Source organism: Myotis brandtii, unplaced genomic scaffold (genome assembly GCF_000412655.1).
Source record: "Myotis brandtii unplaced genomic scaffold, ASM41265v1 scaffold48, whole genome shotgun sequence".
Taxonomy (NCBI): Eukaryota; Metazoa; Chordata; class Mammalia; order Chiroptera; family Vespertilionidae; genus Myotis; species Myotis brandtii.
The window spans coordinates 3,274,825-3,297,587 of NW_005368341.1; positions in this window are offsets into that span (position 1 = coordinate 3,274,825).

Sequence of the window (22,763 nt, forward strand, 5' to 3'; positions counted from 1 at the left end):
CTGATCACCCACAACTGCCCTCCCCTCTTGACCTCTAACCACCTCTACCTCGGCCTCGCCACCATGGTTTGTCCAGAAGAACGCCCGGAAGGTCTCCCAGTCTAATTAGCATATACCCTTTTATTAGTATAGATAATATTCGCAAGATCAGCCTCTTATGAATTGGGGAGTAGTTTGAATTGGGAAACAGTCTTATTCCTTTGCTTGGTACTAGGGTGACAAATGGAAGGCTCTCACCATATTTCATTCATTCATTCAACAAATAATTTTTAGGGCTACCAAGTTTGGTCACATAGGTTGAATACAACACAGTTTTAGGGGATATGATTCACATAAATGAAAATGTACTTCATTGCTGTTGTACAACCACATGGTGTTTATTGAGCACCTATGGGGTGCGAGGTACTGTTCAAGAGTGAATGAATGCCTTGGCCATTGTTGTATCCCTGGAGCTTCAAAAGAACCTTTTCTATTTTTGTAATATTTTGAACAAATGGTGCTTACTTAGGGATCATCTGAATAAGCTATTAAAAGTCTTCATTCTGGCTTGATATTGTGTCAGTGCAGTGTGAAAATATTATTTCCGGAAGCTCAGGTATCTTTATCAAGTAAATGATAATGACATGTTTCCTAGAATGAATAATAGGATTAATGATTTGATTTCTTTAACTACTACATGTAGGTTTCCTTTTATTTTATATCTCTTAAAAGCCACCCATTCATTGGTACACACCTGAAGAATAAACTGATAAAAATGACAAACATGGCTGATCAGAACCAGCAGAATGCACTGGCTATCATTCCAGTGTGTATGGTGGGAACAGGCCAGGTACATTTCAAACACACTGCCATTCATTATTTTGAATATGAAATTAAAACTAATTATTGGCTTCAAAACAGAACCACGAGCAATCATAAATATACATTTCTCTATCTACATCTATGCATAATTTGTGTTGTTAAAAATTACCCTTTGCACTAAATCATCCACATACACACAAGACTTCTTGTGGTTCTGTTTCAAGATCAGTAATTGATTTTCAATTCAAGCAGGAGTCTTCGACTTTCCTTTTGATTTAATTTTATTAATTTCATTTTCTTCAACAGCAACACATTTGAAAGAAAAAAGCCATCAGTTAGCCATTTATACCAAGCACAGAATAGGAAACAGTCTCAAATTGTACTTGGAGAAAAGAAGGTAAGTCTTTTAACTTGTGTCTTTATCTCCTATTCAGGGGCTGACTTAGGCTTTGTAGGACCCGAAGCTCATACAATCTGAAGTATCTTCTTTAAGGAAATTAATACAAAATTAGACATAAACATGAATATGTAGAATGATAAAAGAAATCACAACAAAATAAATTTTTAAAAAGCTGATAAATACTACAACAATGAAAACAACAGACCAAAACCCCCCAAATATTAACTTCTTGATATTTCTCTATACTGCCCCAATATTTTTTTGATCACTTTGTTTTATGAAAATAACCCTGTAATTTTTTTCAGAGAGAATAGAAATATAATTCAATCTTTTCTTTATAGGGTTGAGCTAAGTTTGTTTTTTAATTATTGAAGGTTGAGATGCAGAGACATGTGACTCCACTCAGATGTACTCACTTTTCATGGGGCTGCTATAGGTTGTGCCTTATTCTAAAGAAAGGAATGCTGGTCAATTCTATGTTCTGAAATTTCCATTAAAAAATCTTGCGTGTTCGTGCTACATTACTGTGTATATTCCTAATTGGAGATAATTTCTATTCTATCAAGGACACTCTGTTTACAATTTTCCATGTGTGATTATTGGATGAATTTTCCATAGATTAACATCTAACTCCAATGCGTTACACCTTGTTTCTTCTCCCTATTATGTACTCTGGATACTGTGGTAGCATTATGGTCCCCATATGACCTAACCCCTCATTTCTGTTATCTGACGCCGAGTAAGGAGGCGGGTAGAAGTGTTTCTGAAAGCAATGACTCCTCTCTGTGTGGAAGCAATTGTGAAACACATGAACACGTCCCACCACAGACAAACTAAATGTATCCCCAGCTGGACCCCAAAAGTGCCCATGGCCCATGCAGGGGAGGAAAAAGTTTTCCTCAGCTCTCTTAGGGTCCCAGGCTGTATCTGAAAATTAAACTGGCAAAGACAGGTTAAGAGGAGAAAAACATACAAATTTATTTAATACTAGAGGCCCGATGCACGAAATTTGTGCAAGGGGTTCGGCCCCCGCCACCGCGGCTTCATCCGGAAGGTCGTCCCGAAGGACGTCCGATCTAATTAGCATATTATGCTTTTATTATTATAGATAAGCTTTATGTGACATGAGAGTCTTCATAAGGAAATGAAGACCAAGGGGACCATTAGACCTGAGTATTTTATGCTAGGTTTGAAGAAGAATGGGCATTCATGGAAGAGTATGAGAGCTGGAATATGAGGTGATTGTAGTGAACTGGGGGTAAATGAACAAGGCCTGTTTCTTAGAATCCTTATTGGTTTTCCCTTTGTTTTTAGAGATAAGGATGCTCCTTCCTTCCAGATATAGGGAGGCATCTCCCACATGAGGGTTTTATGACAAATTTTAGGGAGCAAGGGCAAGGGAAAGTCAGAGTAACCTCTGTGCTTCTGCCCTTTGCTCAAACTCCTTCAGCTTAAAATATTCACCATGCCACAGTGCCATATTTTGGGGTAGCATGTGCTGAGCCCCATCACCACTTCAATGCCACATGACACTAGAGGAAGTGGGACTCAAAACTGAGTCAGGTCCTGGGCAGGTGCTCAGTGGTTAGAGCATTGGCCTGCAGACTAAAAGGTTATGGGTTTGATTTCAGTCAAGGGCACATACCTCAGTTGTAGGCTCAACCCCTGGTCCCTGTTGGGGAGCATGCGGGAGGCAACCAATAGATGTGTCTCTCTCACATAGATGTTTCTCTATCGCGCCCTTTCCCCTCTTCTCTAAAAAACAAAACAAAAAACTTAGAATGGAAAAGGACAGCAGTCTTAAGAAAAGGCAGTTACAATAGCACACTGTTGCTGAATTCACAGAAACATGTGACTATACACATCCATTGAAAGGACCTCTCCCAGAGTCTTGAACTCACCTGCACAGATGTAAGAGCCTGAGCTACAGTTTCATTCATTTTAGGGTAAAACTCTGTTGTTTGCATGGCTTCCCCAGGGGAAATGACAGCACCTGAGACCCTCATAAACATCTAGTTTATGAACTAGATTTAGTTCATAAAAAATCTAGTTTATGAACTCACTCCCTCCTTTTATGTCCAAATAAAGTGATTTGAGTCCCAATTGCAAGTAATTGCAGGGCACTGGATCTGCTCTCAGGGACTTGGGGGTTCCTGAGGAAGAGAGGATGCGTTCTGTCTTTTGATGATTATCAAGTCTGGCTTCAAATTTCTCCTGGCTCAAAAATCACCTTCTACGCACTTGACACTGCTCTCCGGGCCACTTGTGGATATAGCATCATCCAAATTCATTCCTTACCAATAACAACAACCAAAAGCACTGTTGTAACAATGAAGGGATATGGGAACTTTCTTGCAGTAAGGAAGAGGTTGGTAAAACATTTCTTTTCAATGTAAAGAGTGAAACAACCCAAGTTTTCTAGACTCATTGGAGGCATGCTAAGGTGCTGGTCTGTGCTGGGCCCAGCTAAATGCAGCCTTCAATTGTCAGAGGAGTCTGAAGTTAGAAAACCTAAAAATCTGATATGTTACCTTGGCATTTCCAATAGCATTCTGAGAAGCATGGAGACTTGCCCTCCTTTACTTGAAAAATCTTCCGTGACCCATTTTTATACACTCCAGAGACAATGCAACCATTGCTTTGGGGGTACTCTGGCAAAAAGACCCATTTGGAGTAAAAAAAAAAGAGATGATAAAAATACTGAAAGCAGTTTACAGTTATTGTGTGCATGCTGTACACCATGGGCTAAGCACTTAGCATCCATTGTCATTTAATTCTAACAGTTACCCCTATTATAATTTTATAGAGCGGAAGCCCAAGGTACAAAGGTGTTGAGTAAATTCCGAATTGACAGAGCTAGTAAGTGGTGGAGCTAGGAATGAAACATGTAAATTAAGTAGGACACTCCCATGGTAAGTAAAAGAAATAAACCTACATCTACTTAAACAATAAACTTATTTTTTTAAAAAGGAATAGGGCCCACTGATGTAACCCACTGATAGAAATGAAATTGGATCTCTGAAAGGGATTCACTCTCCACCTCTTTGGTTCTCCTTTCTTCTCCTTTTTCTGTGTCTGCTTTGTGGCTTCTTCCTCTTCAATGGAACTGGTAAAATAACAAGATATAGTGGTTAAAGTCCTGATATGGGAGTCACACATGACCTTTGCAATAACTTGTCAAGTGGCCTGAATAGGTCACTGAGGCTGAACTTACAATAGACCTTGTAGTTGGCTTCGTCTGTTTACTGTTAAGTGAGCACAGATCTTAAGATTATTATTTCCGCCGAGGCCGGTTTGGCTGAGTGGATGGAGCGTCGGCCTGCGGACTGAAGGGTCCCGGGTTCGATTCCGGTCAGGGGCATGTACATTGGTTGCGGGCACATCCCCAGTGGGGGGTGTGCAGGAGGCGGCTGATCGATGTTTCTCTCTCATCGATGTTTCTAACTCTCTATCCCTCTCCCTTCCTCTCTGTAAAAAATCAATAAAATATATTTTAAAAAAAGATTATTATTTCCATAATTTCCGCCATACACACAATTCTGTTCTGAGTTATATATCAGGAAGACCTCCCAAGTTTATCTTTGAATATAACTCCTCCGCTGCCCAGATTCTTTCTGGAAATGAATTGGATAAACACACTCACTTGGATGTGTAAAGATTTGATGATTTCTGTATTACTTATTCCAGGATTTTGTGCCTTATTTAAAGGGATAACTTGTGAAGGACTCCCAAAATATATTCAGGATGAAATTTCAGGCACCAAAAGAAAGGTTGATATAAGTCAGATATTTGGAACATCATGGCCAGCATTCTGAAAATTATTTTTTACTGGTATTGTCCCATTTTGGGTATTCCTGAAGATGTCATTCACTGGAATAAAGGACATTTTTATTGATTTCAGAGAGGAAGGGAGAGGGAGAGATAGAAACATCAATGATGAGAGAGAATCATTGATCGGCTGCCTCCTGCACACTGCATACTAGGGATCGAGCCTGCAACCTGGGCATTTGCCCTGACCAGGAAGATCGAGCCTGCAACCTGGTCATTTGCCCTGACCAGGAATCAAACCGTGACCTCCTGGTTCATAGGTCAACGCTCAACTACTGAAACACCCTGGCTAGGCTAAAGGACATTATTTAATTGAAATATCCAGATACTTGCCTTGCTTTCTGCATTACTCAGGATAGACAAGGTTATTATGCTGTATGACAAACACCTCCCCAAATGCCAGTGGCTTAAGACAACAAAGGTCTATGTTTTGCTCATGTAAGATAACTATCTCTGGGCAGCAGCAGCTCTGCTTGCTTTCATCACTCCATCCTCCAGGCTCTACCACGTCAAGCATTCTGAGTTGCCATACCAGAGGGAAAAGTGCTCTGGAGAATCTCATAGCCATTTAAACACTCTAATTCATTTGACTAGTTCATTGGCCAGAAATAGAAACAGTCCCCCCGCCACCCCGCCCCAACCTCAATGATGGGAGTGCCCTGTGCTAGAAGGAAGCAGGATTTTATTTGATTAATAGCACAGATGACTGACTGTCATGAATTCTAAGTGTTTTCCAGACCAGGTGCAATTTTAGGATATAATAAAAGGAGGCATGTCAGTGGTATTTGCTAAGAGTTGGGCCCCATTTTAATCATTTTATGTGTCTCTATCTTATGAAATACTCACACAACCCTTTTGTTATTCTCGTTTTAAAAGTGAGAAAACTGGGCCATAGGATTTAATAGTAATTTGTTCAAAGTCCCACCAAAGCCTAGGATTTGACCGCAGGCGGCAGAGTTCATGCTCTTCACCACGAAGTCATGTGCTCTATCTGAATTATTTATAAATAATGTGTTTTTCCTTGAGATGTGATTAACTAATAACACATTTGCTAGGGAAATTCTGACTTCAAGGGATATCAGAGATGTGAAATCTAACTGTTGTTAGTATTTTGTAAGTCTACAAAAATAGAAGGAGCCCAATCCTGAGAACATTTATTGCAGGAGCTATTTTTCTATTTCGGTATGCTTAGAAATTTCAGTGTATGACTTTGGTATCCTTATGGCAAGCTCTAATTTAGACTGGTTTGTTTAGGAGAAGTAAATGACAGCTTATTCATTGAGATGAACATACAATTTGAATTATAGCATGTTTGTCATAATCAGATAAAGCATTTGGGGGGCAGTTATTTTGTAGTATCTGTCTATGAGGGTTTGAATTTTCCAAAGTCATAAAAGTTATGAGTATATTAGTTTGCTTGTGCTGTTAATAACAGAAATGAAGAATGTCTTTGATGGGCTTGTGAGTAGACACAGTTGATGAAACAATTTTTGAGCTTGAGGATATCTCAAGAGAAATTTCCAAAACCAAAAATCGAAGAGAAAACAGACATTAAAAAAAACCCAGAATATCCAAGAACTGTGAGGCAACTATACAAGGTGCAACATATGTGCAATGTGAATATCAGAAGGAGAAGACAGAGAAAGGAGAAGAAATATTTGAAGTAATAAAGGCTGAGAATTTTCTAAAATTTATGATAGACACAAACCACAGATATCAGGAAGCTCAGAGAACACCAAGCAAGGTAATTAATACCCCCCAAAATCTACACCTACTCATATCATATTCAAACTTCAAAAAATCAAAGACAAAAACAAGGGGAAAAAGCACCTTACCTCTAGAGGAACAAGGTTAAGAATGACATCAGACTTCTCTTCAGAAACCAAGCAAGCAAAGAGAGAATGGAGTGAAATATTTCAAGCGTTAAAGAATATTACTTCTCCGTCGTTTTAAACTTTCTTGACTACTTTTTCTATCTTAAAAGTTGCATTGTACACTGTGCCTCTGGGGGCCTCTAGTTAAGTCATGCTTCCCAGTATTCTGTTTCACGGTTCCCTTCCTCATTGGCTCTGGGCTTGGCCACTGGTTTTAGTGATGCTTTGAAGTGGTGCTTAGGTTTTAGTGACTAGTTTTAGCCAGTGAAACATTAGTTGGCATAATACAAGGCTTGATCAATGCTTGCACACTGGGATTTATTGTCCTGAAGCTTCTTCTGGAAACAGCTTTGCTATGAGAAGGCCAACCAGACACATGGAGAGACCCACATCAAGAAATGAGGCACCTGGCCCACAGACCCATCTGCGCCACCCCCCCACCTGTGGGCAGTGCCAACTGCTAGGCATGTGGATGAGGCCACTGTAGACCTTTCAGCTCTCCCAGTGCCTGAAGCAAAAGAACCACCCGATTAACTCACAGAATCATAGAAAATATTATATTATTGTTGTTTCAAACCACTAAGCTTTAAGGTGATTTGATATGTAGTAAGAGACAACCAAACAAATACTGAACTTTTTGTAATTTATTTCTTAGTATAGTTTATCACATTCCTTGAAGCATATATTCAGGTCAGACTTTTTCTGAGAGGAATAAGTCCGATTTGGCTAACTGCCTTGACCATGAAGACTGGCTTGCCTCTAAATTTTTTTAAAACGTATAATTGATGATCATTTCATAAGTCTTAGAAGAGTCTTTTTGGTACTCTTCCCAGAAACTGAGAAAATGAATGACTCAAATCACTGAGTAACAGGATCCTTTTGAAAGTCAGGTGGCTCTTAATACTTTGCTTTCAATAAAACTGAGGGAGGATGGGACCAAATTGTTTCTAATAGGGTGAATCACTGTGCGATTTTTATCATTGAACTCAAAAGGAATTCACTTACTTGAATAACATTGCTGTAACAAGACTTTAAGAAGAAAAAGACATTTTCCATTCTCATCTACTAACAAGATTTCTTAACTTATTTATAAAAACAGAAATAGAAACAGTTGGTGTTGAACTCTGTATCATTCTGACAATAAATTATATTCATCCATGGACGCAGGAGCTAAATGGGGGAAAAAAAGAATAGCCTTATCTCATTAAATAAATCATTTCTGGAAAATTTTTAAGTTGTTTAGTTTTGATTTACTATATAATGATAATTTCAGTGATAAGTGAATCTGGAAGAATATGTAACCATTTAAGGAAATTTTTTGACCACAGGAAAAAAATCTTATTTCAGTATATAAACATGTTTAGGAGAGAAATATGACAAGTGGTCAACTAGATATTTTCCATTATAGAAGTATACTTTAAGAAAAATTTCTGTGGGTAAATGAAGTGGAAACAAGTTTTAAAAGAAAAACAATAGCAGTTTCTAGCAAAGCTAAGTCATGCATTTTTAATAAATTCTTCCAATTTCTTAATTTATAAATCTTCAAACCTCTGGAAAGATCTTTAAAAATGTACAAAAAACAACAACAGCCCTTTAAATGATTCAGCAATTGTTAAAATTTTGCCACACTTGCTTTTTACTCTGCCTTTTAATATGTCCATGACAACGCTTGTTATTTTCTGTTTTGTTTTGTTTTGTTGTTTGTTGTATTGATAATGGCCACCCTGACAGATGTGAGGTGATATTTCATTGTGATTTTGATTTGTGATGTTGAGCATCTTTTCATATATCTGTGGGCCATTTGTATGTCTTCTTTGGAGAAATCTATTAAAATCCTTTGTCCATTTTAAAATTGAGTTATTTGGGGATTTTATTTTCTATTGAGTTGTACGAGTTCTTTATATATTTTGGATATTAACCCCTTATCAGTTATATATGGTTTGCAAATATTTTCTCCTTTTCTGTTGATTGTCTTTTAACTCTGTTGTTTTCTTTGCTGTGCAGAAATTTTTTAGTTTGATGAAGTCCCACTTGTCTTGCTTTTGTTGCCTGTCTTTGTGATGCCATAGCCAAGAAATCATTGTCAAGATCAACATCATGAAGCTTTCCCCCTATGGTTTCTTCTAGGAATTGTACAATTTCAGGTCTTCTGTTTAAGTCTTTAATCCATTTTGAGTTGGTTTTTGTGTATAGTGTAAGATAGGAATTCTATTTCATTCTTTGGCATATGGGTATCGAATTTTCCCACCACTATCAGTTGGAGATGCTCTTTTCCCTTTTGTGTATTCATGGCTTTCTTGTTGAAGATCAGTTGGCTGTATAATGTGGGTTTACTCCTGGGCTCTCTCTTCTGTTCCACTTATTATCTCTGTCTTTATGCCAGTACCACACTGTTTTTATCACCATATCTTTGTAATGTCATTTAAACCAGGAAGTGTGATGCTTCCAGCTTTGTTATTCTTTCTCAAGATTGTTTTGGCTATTTGGTGTCCTTTGTAATTTCACATGAATTTTAGGATTGTTTTCATCTGCTTCTGTTAAAAATGCAATTGGGATTTTGATAGGGATTGGGTATATGGACATTTTAGTAATATTAAATCTTACAATTCATGAACATGGAATGTCCTTCCATTTACTTGTCTTTAATTTCTTTCAACAGTGTTTTGTAGTTTTTAGTGTACAAGTCCTGCCTTCTGAGCTAGTTTTATTCCTAAGTATTTTGTTCTTTTTGATGTTGTTTTTAATGGTATTGTTTTCTTGATTTCCTTCTAGTACTGTTTGAGTGTATAAAAGTTCAACTGCTTTTTGTATTTTGATTTTATATCCTGCACCTTTACTGAATTCATTTATGAGTTCTGACAGATTTTTTAAACAGAATCCTTAGATGTTTCTACATAGGATTATGTGATCTCTGAACAGATATGATCTTATTTCTTTCTTTCCAGTTTGGGTGACTTTTATATCTTTTTCTTGCCTAATTGCTCTGGATAGGACTTCCAGTACTTTCTACTCTGCTATCTGGCTGACATCACAACCTAGTCCTACTTCATATCAAAATATTTGTGTGCTATTTTATGAGATTTCTCTAAAAGAATGAGTGACTGGAATGGTGCCGACCTACAAGTGAGACCAGGGGAGAGATATTTGGGAAAGGCTAGAGCCCTTAAGTCACTATAAAGGCTATATCTTGTACCACTAACTTGACTCTGTCTTTATAGCCCATGAGGACAGCCTCTTGAACATCTCAAGGTGACATCCACATTCTAAAATATTTATGGTGAGGAATGAGGAATTATATATGTGCATCTGAAACTTAAATTGAGTGATCCCACAGACTAACTTATAATTTTTTAAAAACTATTACAATATTTATCTTCTCAGAAGCATGCTAAAGGCATTCCAAAGATAGAGTAAAATATCTTTTAGCAGTGAAAGATGGAGATCTTCAAGTTAGAGAGTAATACTGGCATTTTATGGCGGAGTCCTAACTATTTCAGAGCTGTAATAATCATGAACTCTTGGAAAAGCCAACTCCAGGGAGCCCAATAATGTGATTCTTTATTCCACTTAGATGTCTGGGTATGACACAATAAATTTCCACCATGCACTTAACCTATATCTTTGGGCACACTGGGCTATCAGAAAAATACTATGGACTGCAGTTGGAGCAGTACTTTATGGTTTTAATTTCAGTGTGTTACAAAAAGGGGATGCTTGATTACACCCCAGTGGCTGGTATATCATTTTCTCCTGTAAGGCTGCATATCCTAGCTCATTGATTGGCTTCTCCTTTGCACTAATTCTGCTACCCTCTGTTTCTACTCAAATTCAAAATTCCTTAACAGATTTATGCTTTTGTGCCTATTTGTTGAATTAATCTCTTAGTACTGAATTTCCTGTGTCCATTTTTACTCTTTTAAAGAATGTTTTCTTCTTTCTTGGCTCACAGTGATTATTTTGAGAACAGTAAATGCATCTATCATCCCTTCTAGCACCTGGCACAGTGCTGTTCAGAGGGTAGGATTTCTATGAATGTTTGCATATGGGATTGTCCTCTTATTATCAACACAGCCATGTTGGTTCACCAGTCTGAGTCATACAGAACCACCTAGCAAAGACAGAATCCCGAGATGTGAAAGACCATTCCTGGTTTTTTTTCTTCATCTAGAACAGCCATTACAAGTTCATAAACATTGTGCTGCATGTTCTATAAAGCAAAAAAATGTAGATTTCATAAAAAATCCAGCAACACAATTATATGACAATCCAGACAGCCTAGAATAAAACAAAATAGAATCTGTAGTTTTAGGACTTTACTGTTTGAGACACTGATAATTCCAACTGGTTGGGTTGGATGGCAGGAAATCCAGTGAACAAGGACAATTATTAACACTGGAGAACTATCCACAAATGCTCATTCTCTGCGGCTACCCAAAGATCAATAAGAGTGGACTTTATTATAGGCTGCAAAAGTGAAACCAAGCTTTTAAAGTATCAGTTGCTGTTGTTTTGCAGAGTTTTCAAGACTCAAACACTTATTTACTTGATATCCTCCTGAAAATCTCTCCCATTCTCCCCCTATTTCTCTTGCCCACAGCTACTGCTACAGGAGAATATTACATTAATCAATCAATATCTGATTAAAAGTGTGAAGCTCTTTCATTATCTCTACTAGGCGATTTGATTCCTTCTGCCTGAGCAGCAAGATTCTCTTTTCAGTTGCTGCAGCAGAAACTAGCACTGTGTGTGAGTGCCAGGCTGCATCTGTCTGGTGTGATTGAGCAAGTCTATTTCCTTTGTATCAGAATGTGGAGAGGAGGCCACTCAGTGTTCATCAGGAAGATGGTTACTATAGAATAACCCTTGCTCTCTAGGCTGAATGTTTGATGTCTTTTGACCTCTATTCCAAACACACACAGGCAACCTTTTTGCTTTAGTACTTGATTTTATGGACTGTCATTCTATAACCATTTCTGTACATTTGATAGCTAGTTTCTTTTCCAAAAAGTTTTAGAAAGACCACACTGTTGGGTAAGCAAGAGAAAAAGTACATGGCTTGTATGGGGTAAGGTTGACGTCCAGTTATCAGTGGTAAAGGAGATGTGAATAACACACAGAGAATTGAAAGTGTCAAGGAATAGAACAGTTTCCCATTGAAAATCAATAGATTACATTAATATATCTTCTTCATCCAGCTTTTTAGCAGAATGAATAAGTAATAAATTCACCTCATTGCCCTCCTGTGGACAAGCTTATCATTAATTAGTGAAAATAGTCAGAAATGTAATAGGCAGAGAAGACTGACGAGTAAAGGATGTGGATAATTTGCCTATGAATCATCATCAGTTAACTAAAAATCAAAGCTTTTGACTTAAATGCAAGGAAGCCACTTTGCATGGTTGGCTCTTTTGCATAATGCAGAAAAAAATAGAAATCAGATATAAAGACAAGATGCTTTCTATTCTATTTTTGAAACGTGATGAATATCTTTTACTTTGGTGGGTCTAGGACTGTTTTATAAGTCTGATGAAAGCTGTGGACCCTCTTCATACGAAAAATGCACCATCATAAGTCCACTACAAGAATAGCATATGAATATAAGAATATCTGAAGATAAGAATATGATTGATGCCCCCTGGAGTTGTGCAATGTGTACATACACATATTTCCTATTCTAGAGACTCCAGATGAGGAAACCCTGCCATGTTTGCTCACTACTACATCTTTGGCAGAACTGAGTTGAAAATTAAGTAGACAAGATTCTGTTCTCATCTAGGCAAGTATATCCACCATTCCTGTGGAAAGGCAGTCCACTGAAGCCTGTCTAAATCACTGGAGTGGTAATAATTTCAGGTGGCCCCAATCCTAGGAGAAATTCCATGGCTTTGCTCAGAACGTCACATTTCCTTACTTACAGAAGGAACAATGAGGGACAGATCAGCAAGAAAGCGCTGTTGTCATAGGTGACCACTGCAAGCAAAATAAATCTTTGTGCCTTTATACAGCTATGAGCTGACTTTCTGTCTTCTGCAGCTGGCTTTATTGAGCGTTCTAAATTTTCCTGCGCATGAAATATTTTGAAAATGTAATACAATTGTCAGTATCACAGGAATGAAAAGAAGCAAGGAAATGGCTGAGTTTTGGCTTTTTTTCTGGATTAGATGAGCAGCTGCTGAGCAAGAAGTCAAGCAAAGCAATTTGAGCCAAGTAAAACTCAACTAAATAAGACTGTTAACTCTAGTCAAGATTCTCAGAATATTTGAGACAGTGGCAAGGTCAAGATCACTCTTAAAGAATTGAAAATGTCATTGCTTCTGAATAGATAATTTCTTTTTCTCTCTCTTCCTAGCTATTCCCATTTGCTCATATTTTTCACATGTTTTTATTCTATGCTTTGCTGTATACATACAGGTAGTACAAAAGGGAATGATCTTTTTGAAAGCTGTTAGTGTAGGGATGGAGAAAAGTTTAAACATATTCAGCTCGATCTATATGTGTTCTTCCTTTTAAAAAAGTACCTTTGAAAGTCTAAGAGATACCAAACAGATACTTAGATTTGTGTCTGAGTTCTCATTTGCCTTTAGAGCCTCAGAATAACCTATTTACAATTAAGGAGGCTTAACAGAGTGACTGGAAAGTAGTGGAAAGATGGCTTTGAACATAAGTCTCTTTGTTCCCACTACAGTATATCTTCCCATATGACACGAAGCCTTCTTCAAGGACTCAGGATCTCTGCTGATAAATACATAATGATACCTGGGATGATTTTGAAGGGGAAAAGACCTCTTAATATTGCTGAACTTGAAAAGGTGGCACTTTCTAATTCATTTCTCACCAATGTAGCAAACTATCTAGAGAGAATATATTTTTAACAAAATCCTCAAATTTTCCATCTGAGGAATCAGAATAAGTCTGACTTCTGCCTCACATTTTCTATGATCTCCATAAGCATTCCCTTCCCCCTTCCCACAATGTCCTGAGGCAAAAACAAAGCCATGATGATAATGCCCTTGGTTTTATTTATCCTCTTCCAGAGAGCAATGATTTATTTATAGACTAGCTTTGACAAAATGTTTTGGGGCATCTAGGATTTCTTTAAAAGGGAACAGAAAAATAAGAATTGGGTTGTAGGACATGTATATTTAGTCTGAAATAGAGGAATTTTTTTTTTCTGCCTGCTCTTACATTGTGTCATGCAGTTTTTTTCTTTAACCTTGAACTTGGAAAATGCCTGAATCATTTTCTTGAGATGCAAACACACTTCTATAAAGTAGCAACTCATTTGCTAAAATTGTCCAGTCAATCAAATCTATTGAGAAATCTATAATACACACATGAACACGGGAAGGGCAGGACTGACATTTTGAAAGCATTTGGGTTGCAGAAAATGAACCGCAGTAAGCCCAGTGCTGTTTTCAGTGTGTCAGTCTCAGGCTACCCCCAGCCACTATGGACCCAGGGCCTGTCCTGTTTTCAGGGAACAGCCTATTGTTATGTCTGTGTTTGGATCTCACAAAAAGAACACAGTCACACCTTCAACTGTTTTTACACTGATGCACAGAGAAGATATGACTTCTTTATTTTGTCTATAATTAATTTTGTTTCCTCACCATCTTCAGTCCACTGTGTAGAAAAAAGACACTAAATACTTAGTCCTTTCTGTGGACTGTATTGTGTCCTCCCAAATTCATATGTTGAAGCCATAACCCCCAATGAGGCTATATTTGGAGACAGAGCCTGTAAGGAGGTGATAAAGGTTAAATAAGGTCGTAAGGGTGGGACCCAAATCCAGTTAGTTTGGTGACCTTATAAGAAGCTAAAGAGAAATCAGAGCTCTTTCTTTGTGTCATGTGAGTCCCCAGTAGGAAGAAAGCATCTGCAAGCCAGGAGGAGAGCTCTCCTCAGAAACCAAATAGGCCAGCACCTTGATCTTGAACTCCCCAGCCTCTGGAACTGTAAGAAATTAGTTCCTCTTGTTAAAGCCACACAATCTGTGGTATTTTGCTATGGCAGCCTGAGCAGACTAATTAGTCCTCTAAGTTTAAATAATTTAAACTATTAATTTAGGATATGCTCATTTTCACTAAAAAAACAAAAACAAAAAATGATACTGATTTTTACTTTCCCTTCTGCGGCTTCTTTCCAGGTAATATTTGGTAAATGTGAGTGGGTATGGTAATGTAACCTAATAGTGGAGATAACGAGTTTGGGTTTTTGGGCGTAGTGTCCTCTGTCATCTTGGGGCCTCGGTATGACCATGTCTTCTGTCTACCTGGCAAGAGTTGGTGCTGCTCACATTTGCAGTTGATATATGTGGCTCTTATAACTCAGTATCTGGCCCTCCCTTGCCTGCCCAGCCTCCCTCAGCTCTCACTGGTGTTATAGATTGTCCCTCGTTCTGTGACATCTTCACTGTGAGGGAGTCCATGACAGGCTCCTGGCTCTCAACTCCACTGCCTACTGCTTCCACCTTGGTCTGCAGGAATTTCGGGTCCCATCCCTGCCACCCACAAACCGTAAATGGGGCAGGAAAGCCAAATATCAGGGCATCTTTTTCTCTCTCAAATGATACTGTACCACCTGGTTTACTTTGATCCTGATTGACAGACGCATCCTTACATTTCAGAGGGGATAGAAGGGATAAATGGTGATAGACAAAATAAGATTAAATTTAAAAATTTCATAGGGCAAACCTGGATAAGAGATCCCCACTGCCCTCAGTTTTCTTCACTTCTGAGGATTGTCAAGTCATTTTCTCATCTTATCTCACCTCGTCTTCTCTGATTGTGTCTTATCTCTTCTCTCATCCTTTTTTTCAAACTACCAGGAATAGAAAAAAATTATTCTTGTTCTCTCACTCCAGGTCATATTTCCTTTTCATCAGTGAGAAGTAAGTTTTATAGCTTAAAGGTCAATTTTCTCCACAATCTGAGCTGGGCAAAAATTTTAAGCTGAGTCCTGGACCTTAATCTGCTAAAGAAGGTTTTAAAGAAATTTAGCAAATTCATTGTCTGTCTCTCCCCACAATGCCTTTGGCCTGAGGACATAAACTTTAGAATTATAAAACTTCAAATGGACAAAAATTTACAGGAAGAATGAAAATAAATGGCTTTATATTCACAAAGATAATATCCCTGTCTATGAATAGGATTGTCTGTTTGGCTGTGCATGTATCCTTGGATCCTGTGTACTAAGGCACAACTTCATCGTCTATGAATACACACCTCCACTGCGCACAGTGAACACACAGTGTGAGCAGGAGTTCCGGGCTTGAAGGTGTTTTCCCAATCCTCTAAGATTGGATCCTCTTCACCAGCGTGACCAAACTTTGTTTTACTTTGCAGACTTCTTCTGTAAAGTGTTCACATAAGGGAGTCTCACCCAATTCTGATGTCATGTAAATAATTGGTTCTTCGCACGTTTAAAAGAATAACTTAATTAGCTAGTCAAAGTATTCCTTAATTAGAGCGCTACCTTGTCCTTCAATGATACTGCCTATTTCAATCTTCTGGGTCAATGGCGTCCTGGTGGCCATCTTTTGTTTTGTTTTTTGTTAATCCTCACCTGAGGATATTTTTCCATTGATTTTTTTGTAAGAGTGAAAGAGAGAGGGCAAGACAGAGAGAAATATCGATGTGAGAGAAACACATGGATTGGTTGCCTCCTGAACGTGCCCTGACTAGGCCTGGGGTTGGGGAGGAGCCTGCAACCAAGGTATGTGCCCTTGACTGGAATCGAACCCAGGACCATTTGGTCAACAGGCTGACGCTCTACCTGCTGAGCAAAACCAGCCAAGGCTTGGTGGCCATCTTTTAAATGAGTCTTTCTGTCATATTGCATTTTTATATCTTATCAGCATCCTACTTTCCACGAAGCTCCAGCTTGAGTGTTATATTTACCCCTTCTTAATTTTCATTTCCTTAGCACAAGTTCAATTAAGGACTCTGGGAAGATTTCTTAAGGCCACAGACATTTATACATGCAAAATTTCAGATGTTTAAATGATCATCATTTTGATGATTTAGAACTTGGAAGAACAAGGAATATTTTTTTGTTTTATATTTATTGCTTTTTATTAGTTTGTTTACTTAAAGTTATTGTTTAAGCTTTTTCCAGGCTTGGGATAGACTGAGAATGTGAGCCACAAAACTTATTTTTAAAAATGCAGATCCTTTAATATATAATTAAAATAGTTTTCATTTAGTTAGATGTTTGTGGTTCTTTTTTCTTGAAGATCAACTTTTCATCAATGATCAAAGTGACGTAAAGCAATATATATAGACATGTATTTCTAGACAGTAATTTAGGGTTCCATCATATAGTGGTGACAGGAAATCCCATATAAAGATATAAGTGAAAAATGATATCTGACTGAAGGATTTGGGAGAGGGGGGTGGGTAGGCTGATTGGCATTCTAAGGATAAGACTATTTTGTTCTTTGATGGGAGATTAGGACAGAAATAGATGTGTGAGTCAACTTCAGCACAGTAAGAACTTCCTGACAAGTACTCTCTCCAAACCCAAAGTACATTAACTTTAAATCCAAAGAGCCATCACACTTTAAATATTTTTCTCACCTTTTCTATAAATTGGAAGAAAAAGAAATTTGTATTTTAAGTAGAAACCACAATAATTGGTTGGTATATAGGATATTGCCCACTGTAGACCATGACAGAAGTTAAATAATAAGGATGAGCCAATTGATTGGCTCATAATGGATAGCTGTGTGATTGACTCAAAAACAAATGCCTTGGGGCTGTGCATTAGCTTCCAAGTGGTTGAGATTGAGTGCTAATGCGTTTTGGAAGAATTCCCAGCACAAATAAAAAGAGATGTGCATCTGTCCCTTCGGTGACTCAGGGAAACCAGAACCATCTTTGATACATTACATGTTTTCCTAACTTTGAATATTTTGTCTTTTATAAGTCTTGGAGAAAAAAACTTTTGACTCCAACAGCTATCAAGGGTTGAAATAGAACATAATGAACTCATTTCAAGTTAGTTTACAGCCACAAAATCCATGTGAACAATGTCAATTGTGGCTTAGGCATTGCCCAAGTATATCTGAGCCTCTTCTCCTAAGGAAAAGACAGGAGAACCATTCATTGAGTGCCCAATAAATGTAGAACAATGTGTAGGGCACTTTTATATCTGACTTAATTCTCACAGGTATAAAATTTCCCTGTGAGGTTTGATGTCCATTTAAAAAGGTGGGAAGGGAAACTTATGAAAGTTAAAATAAATTATCCTTAGATAATAATCAGAGAATTAGACCATTTTCTTAAGAGTTTGCATGGTTCTCCCCTACACAGTGCAGCAAAGAACACCGAGTGCTTTTACCAAGGATATATTCAATGCATTTATAACACCGAGTTCAGATCTGTGAATCATGCAGTCCTTACCTTTGTGGTGGGTTTCATGCCTATAATAGGTTGACTTGATACAAGTAGGTTTAAAATTTGTGTAGACACAGTATTAAAATGGAGGCTTCTTATTCCTACTGAAGATGCACTACCTACTATTGTATAGAAATGAGCATAGATCATTCATACAATGAGAAGAGATAAAAAGCTCTGTTGACAGTAGGACAAAGAAGATCAGGGAGGGCCTTACTGAACCCAAAAGACAAGATAAACTGGCTAGGACGTGGCAAGCTATCCTAGAAACTTGGCAGAGTGAGTACTACCAAGGTGGTAGGCAAGACATGAAGAGTAAGACCATTGGAAGAGGTCTAGGGGCATGCAGTTGGCAGTCTGGAGTCAGCCATTGAGAAGGTTTTTGGCACAGACTGCTGGTGTGAAAGGAACAGGTCGTAACTAAAATAGCAAGGTAATAATTATACTAGCTAATTATTATTGCACACCTACTATGTGCCAGGCATATAGGGCTGTGCATACATGTCCTCGGAGGGCTTTACAGGGACTTACATATCCTCTATGATCTTTCTTCCATGTGGATCTCATGTCCAAAGGTTACCCTTCCCCTTCCCATTGAAGGTCTTCTTTACCCTCTCTCATTTCAGTAGCCAGTGGATCTTCTCATTCTCCATCCCAAAGGTTCAGACTTATCTGATTTCTGGGAGGCATCTAAGGATCTTCATCTAGTTCAGGGGTGGGCAAACTTTTTGACTCGAGGGCCACAATGGGTTCTTAAACTGGACCGGAGGGCCGGAACAAAAGCATGGATGGAGTGTTTGTGTGAACTAATATAAATTCAAAGTAAACATCATTACATAAAAGGGTACGGTCTTTTTTTTTTTTTTTTTAGTTTTATTCATTTCAAACGGCCGGATCCAGCCCGCGGGCCGTAGTTTGCCCACGGCTGATCTAGCTAGTAGGTCAGGGATTTCTTATGCTTTGGTTTCTGCTTTGTCGTGGCTGGGAGAAAGAAAATCAGCATTTGTGGTGCCATGAGAGAGGAGATGGGACAGGAGTAAATATGCAGTATTTTTAAAAAGATAGAAACTTCAACATATAACCCAACAACAAATCCTTGATTGTCTCTTCCAACTAGAATGTAAATTCTCCCAGAGGAGACAACTCTCCCAGGTTCATGACTTCAGCACTAGCAGATGCAACCAATATGTATTTGTTGAATGAATAAATGAGGTATGAAGGAATAAACATGAGAATTCTTTCTGATCGTCATTTGCTTCAGTCTTGCTTAACTTCCTGGGCTATTTTCATGTATATTTTTGCTCAAAATCATAGACACAGAGCCTTTAAGATGTTTGGTTTATATAATATTTTCCCACAACAGAACCTCCCACACTTTTCCAAAGAAAAAGGATGAAGATAAGCCCTGAGAAGAATCAGGCTTTCTATAATTGTATCTCTGTTTCTCCATACATGTTTCCATGTAGTATAAGTAGAGGCCAAATACTATCTTTTGTATTGAATTGAGCAGGTTTTTGGAACATAAATTCTATAGTTATTCTAGTTTTATTTTTCAAGAATGTATTAAAATCAGCAGATGGTTGTTGGGGTCCAGCCCCAGCAGGTCCAGGGGTTCCCAAAGGTGTGGACAGAGTCAGCCAAGAATGAAGGACACGGAGACAGCGTGCAATTGATCAGCATAGCAAGGTTCTCTCTTTATTATCCTGTTACCTCTGTATTTATACCAGTTGATTTTAATCCTATCCATTCTATTCCAAAGGTTAGGGTGTTTGTTAATCTAGTTCTGTTGAGTTTAATCCTGTCTAGGTTAATCTCTGTGTTCCATTATAAGGGCTATTCCAAGGTCGCTGCTCTACTGATAAACTAGAAGGAAGTGACTGAAGGAGATTATCCTACCCAGTAAAGGTTATGTCCTCCCAGCCTCGCTGCTTGCCTTCCCTGGGACTGCCCTGTGTCGGTGGGTCTCCAGGGGTATAGGCTTTGGTGCTTTCCCTGGTGGGCAGACCCCTGGGGATGTGGGCCCAACAAGTCCCAAATTTATTGCCAACAGTCTTAGTCCAAGTTCTTCATAAGTAGTACATGGTATTTCTGTAACACTAGGGGGTTTCACTGATTTATTCTCTTCCTTAGTCCTGTTAATCCCTAACTCCAGGGAAAAAATCCCCACCTGGGGAAACAACCTTTCTCGGATAGGTGACCTTGGTTAAAACACATAGCGCTAAGAAGGGGAGCAAACATATTAAGAACAGTATGCCATATACTCCAGGTCCCTTGAAACATATGCTGTGCAGATGTTTCTTCCCTGCAGCGACTGTGTCAAGCAGCAAGGATGGACTGGCTTCTGGCAGATGGTAAGCTTTTTGGACTAGATTTTACATATTTTGCTTGTAAAATCAGAGCACAGATTCTGAATCCAGACAACTGAGTTGAAATTATAGCTCCCCACTTGCTATCATATAGGGTTTTGGCAAGATGTTTAGCCTGTCTCATTGGGTTTCATCAGTTATAATACACAGATCATAATAATGCCTGCCTCATCATATGCTGTGAGAATTAAATGAGCTGCATATGTACAGCACTTAGAACAGAGTTTGGCACACAGAAGAGTAATGCAAGTGTCAGTTATTGTTAATGTAATAGATTGAGGAGTCTTTTGCTTATGATTCAATAAGAATGCACTTGCTAAAGGAACTGGGGTACTAAATTGCATATAATGTGAGAGGCAGAGGACAAAGGACTTCATAAAGCACATTCTAGTGCTAGGCATTTTATATACATTATCTCATTTAATCTTCTCATTATCTCCATTTGCAAAACGAGAGCAAAACCAAAACAACAAAAAAATAATCTTAGGTTAAGTACAGGTAAATTCCCACTCATAGTAAATGACAGAGCCAGATTTCAAATCTGGCCTTGTCAGATTCTAAAGTCTGTTTTGTTGGAATGGTTTAAGTGAAGAAATACTTAGAGAAAATTGAAGTTTAGAAAATGTTCAGCTATAGGGTTCTGTGCTAAAAATGTTAAAGTAGCTGTGGAATACCTAATTTGGTTTCCCAAAATAAGTAGATTATCTCTCTGGAGAAAAGAGTATTTTCCATTGCAGGATATTGTGAAATCTTATCTTTTTTTATTGAGGCAGGTAGCAGTCTACAGTATGGATTTAGAATACTATTTCGGTTTTAAAGAACATTTTATAAATAGAATGAGTAATGGTTTGGGGTCTGGAAAACATAACAATGGTGATTTAAATTAATACAGCTTACTGTTTTTATTTGTGTCTATAGTTTTTTGTTGTTGTTTGTTTTCTTTGTGTTTTTTTCTCTCAGATTCTTTTTTTTTAATTCTTTATTGTTTAAAGTATTACATATGTCTCCTTTATCCCACATTGACCTCTCCCCGGCTATCCCCACCCCCCAGCACATGCCCTCATCCCCGTACGTCTGTGTCCATTGATTATGCTCATATGCATGCATACAAGTCCTTTAATTGATCTCTTACCGACCCCCCCCCCCGTCTTCCCTCTGAAGTTTGATGGTCTGTTTGATGCTTCGTCTCTGGATCTATTTTTGTTCATCAGTTTATGTTGTTCATTATATTCCACAAATGAATGAGATCATGTGATATTTATCTTCTTTTGACTGGCTTATTTCGCTTAGCATAATGCTCTCCATGTCCATCCATGCTGTTGTGAATGGTAAGAGCTCCTTTTTTATAGCAGCATAGTATTCCATTGTGTAGGTGTAACACTGGTTTTTTGTTTTGTTTTGTTTTGTTTTGTTTTGTTTTAAACATATCTTTATTGATTTCAGAGCGGAAGGGAGAGGGAGAGATAGAAACATCAATGATGAGAGAGAATCATTGATTGGCTGCCCCCTGCATGTCCCCCACTGGAAACAAGCCCCCACAACCTGGGCATGTGCCCTTTACCGGAATCGAACCCAGAACCCTTCAGTCCGCAGGCTGATGCTCTATCCATTGGGCCAAACCAGTCAGGGCATGTACCACTGTTTTTTAATCTACTCATCTGCTGATGGGCACTTAAGCTGTTTCCAAATCTTACCTATTATAAATTGTGCTGCTATAACATAGGGGTGCATATGTCCTTTCTGATGGGTGTTTCTGATTTCTTGGGATATATTCCTAGAAATGGGATCACTGGATCAAATGGGAGTTCCATAAGTCTTTAGTGCACATATACAAGATCCCCATCATGTTATCCATGGTCTCCTGTATCCATGATGTTTATTTCTTGGTCTTAATGTGTCCTTTTCCACATTTTATTTTACTTATGTGGGAGTCCTAGAATGTGTGGTATATTCTCATGTGTAAAATGTATGGGAGGGAAGGTTATCCTGTCTTATGCTTCAATCTCTATTTAATAATTTCACTACCTTTTACATTTTTCTCTCGGTGTTTACTTTCACTTTATTTCACATTGCCCTCTCTTCTTTGACCACAATATTG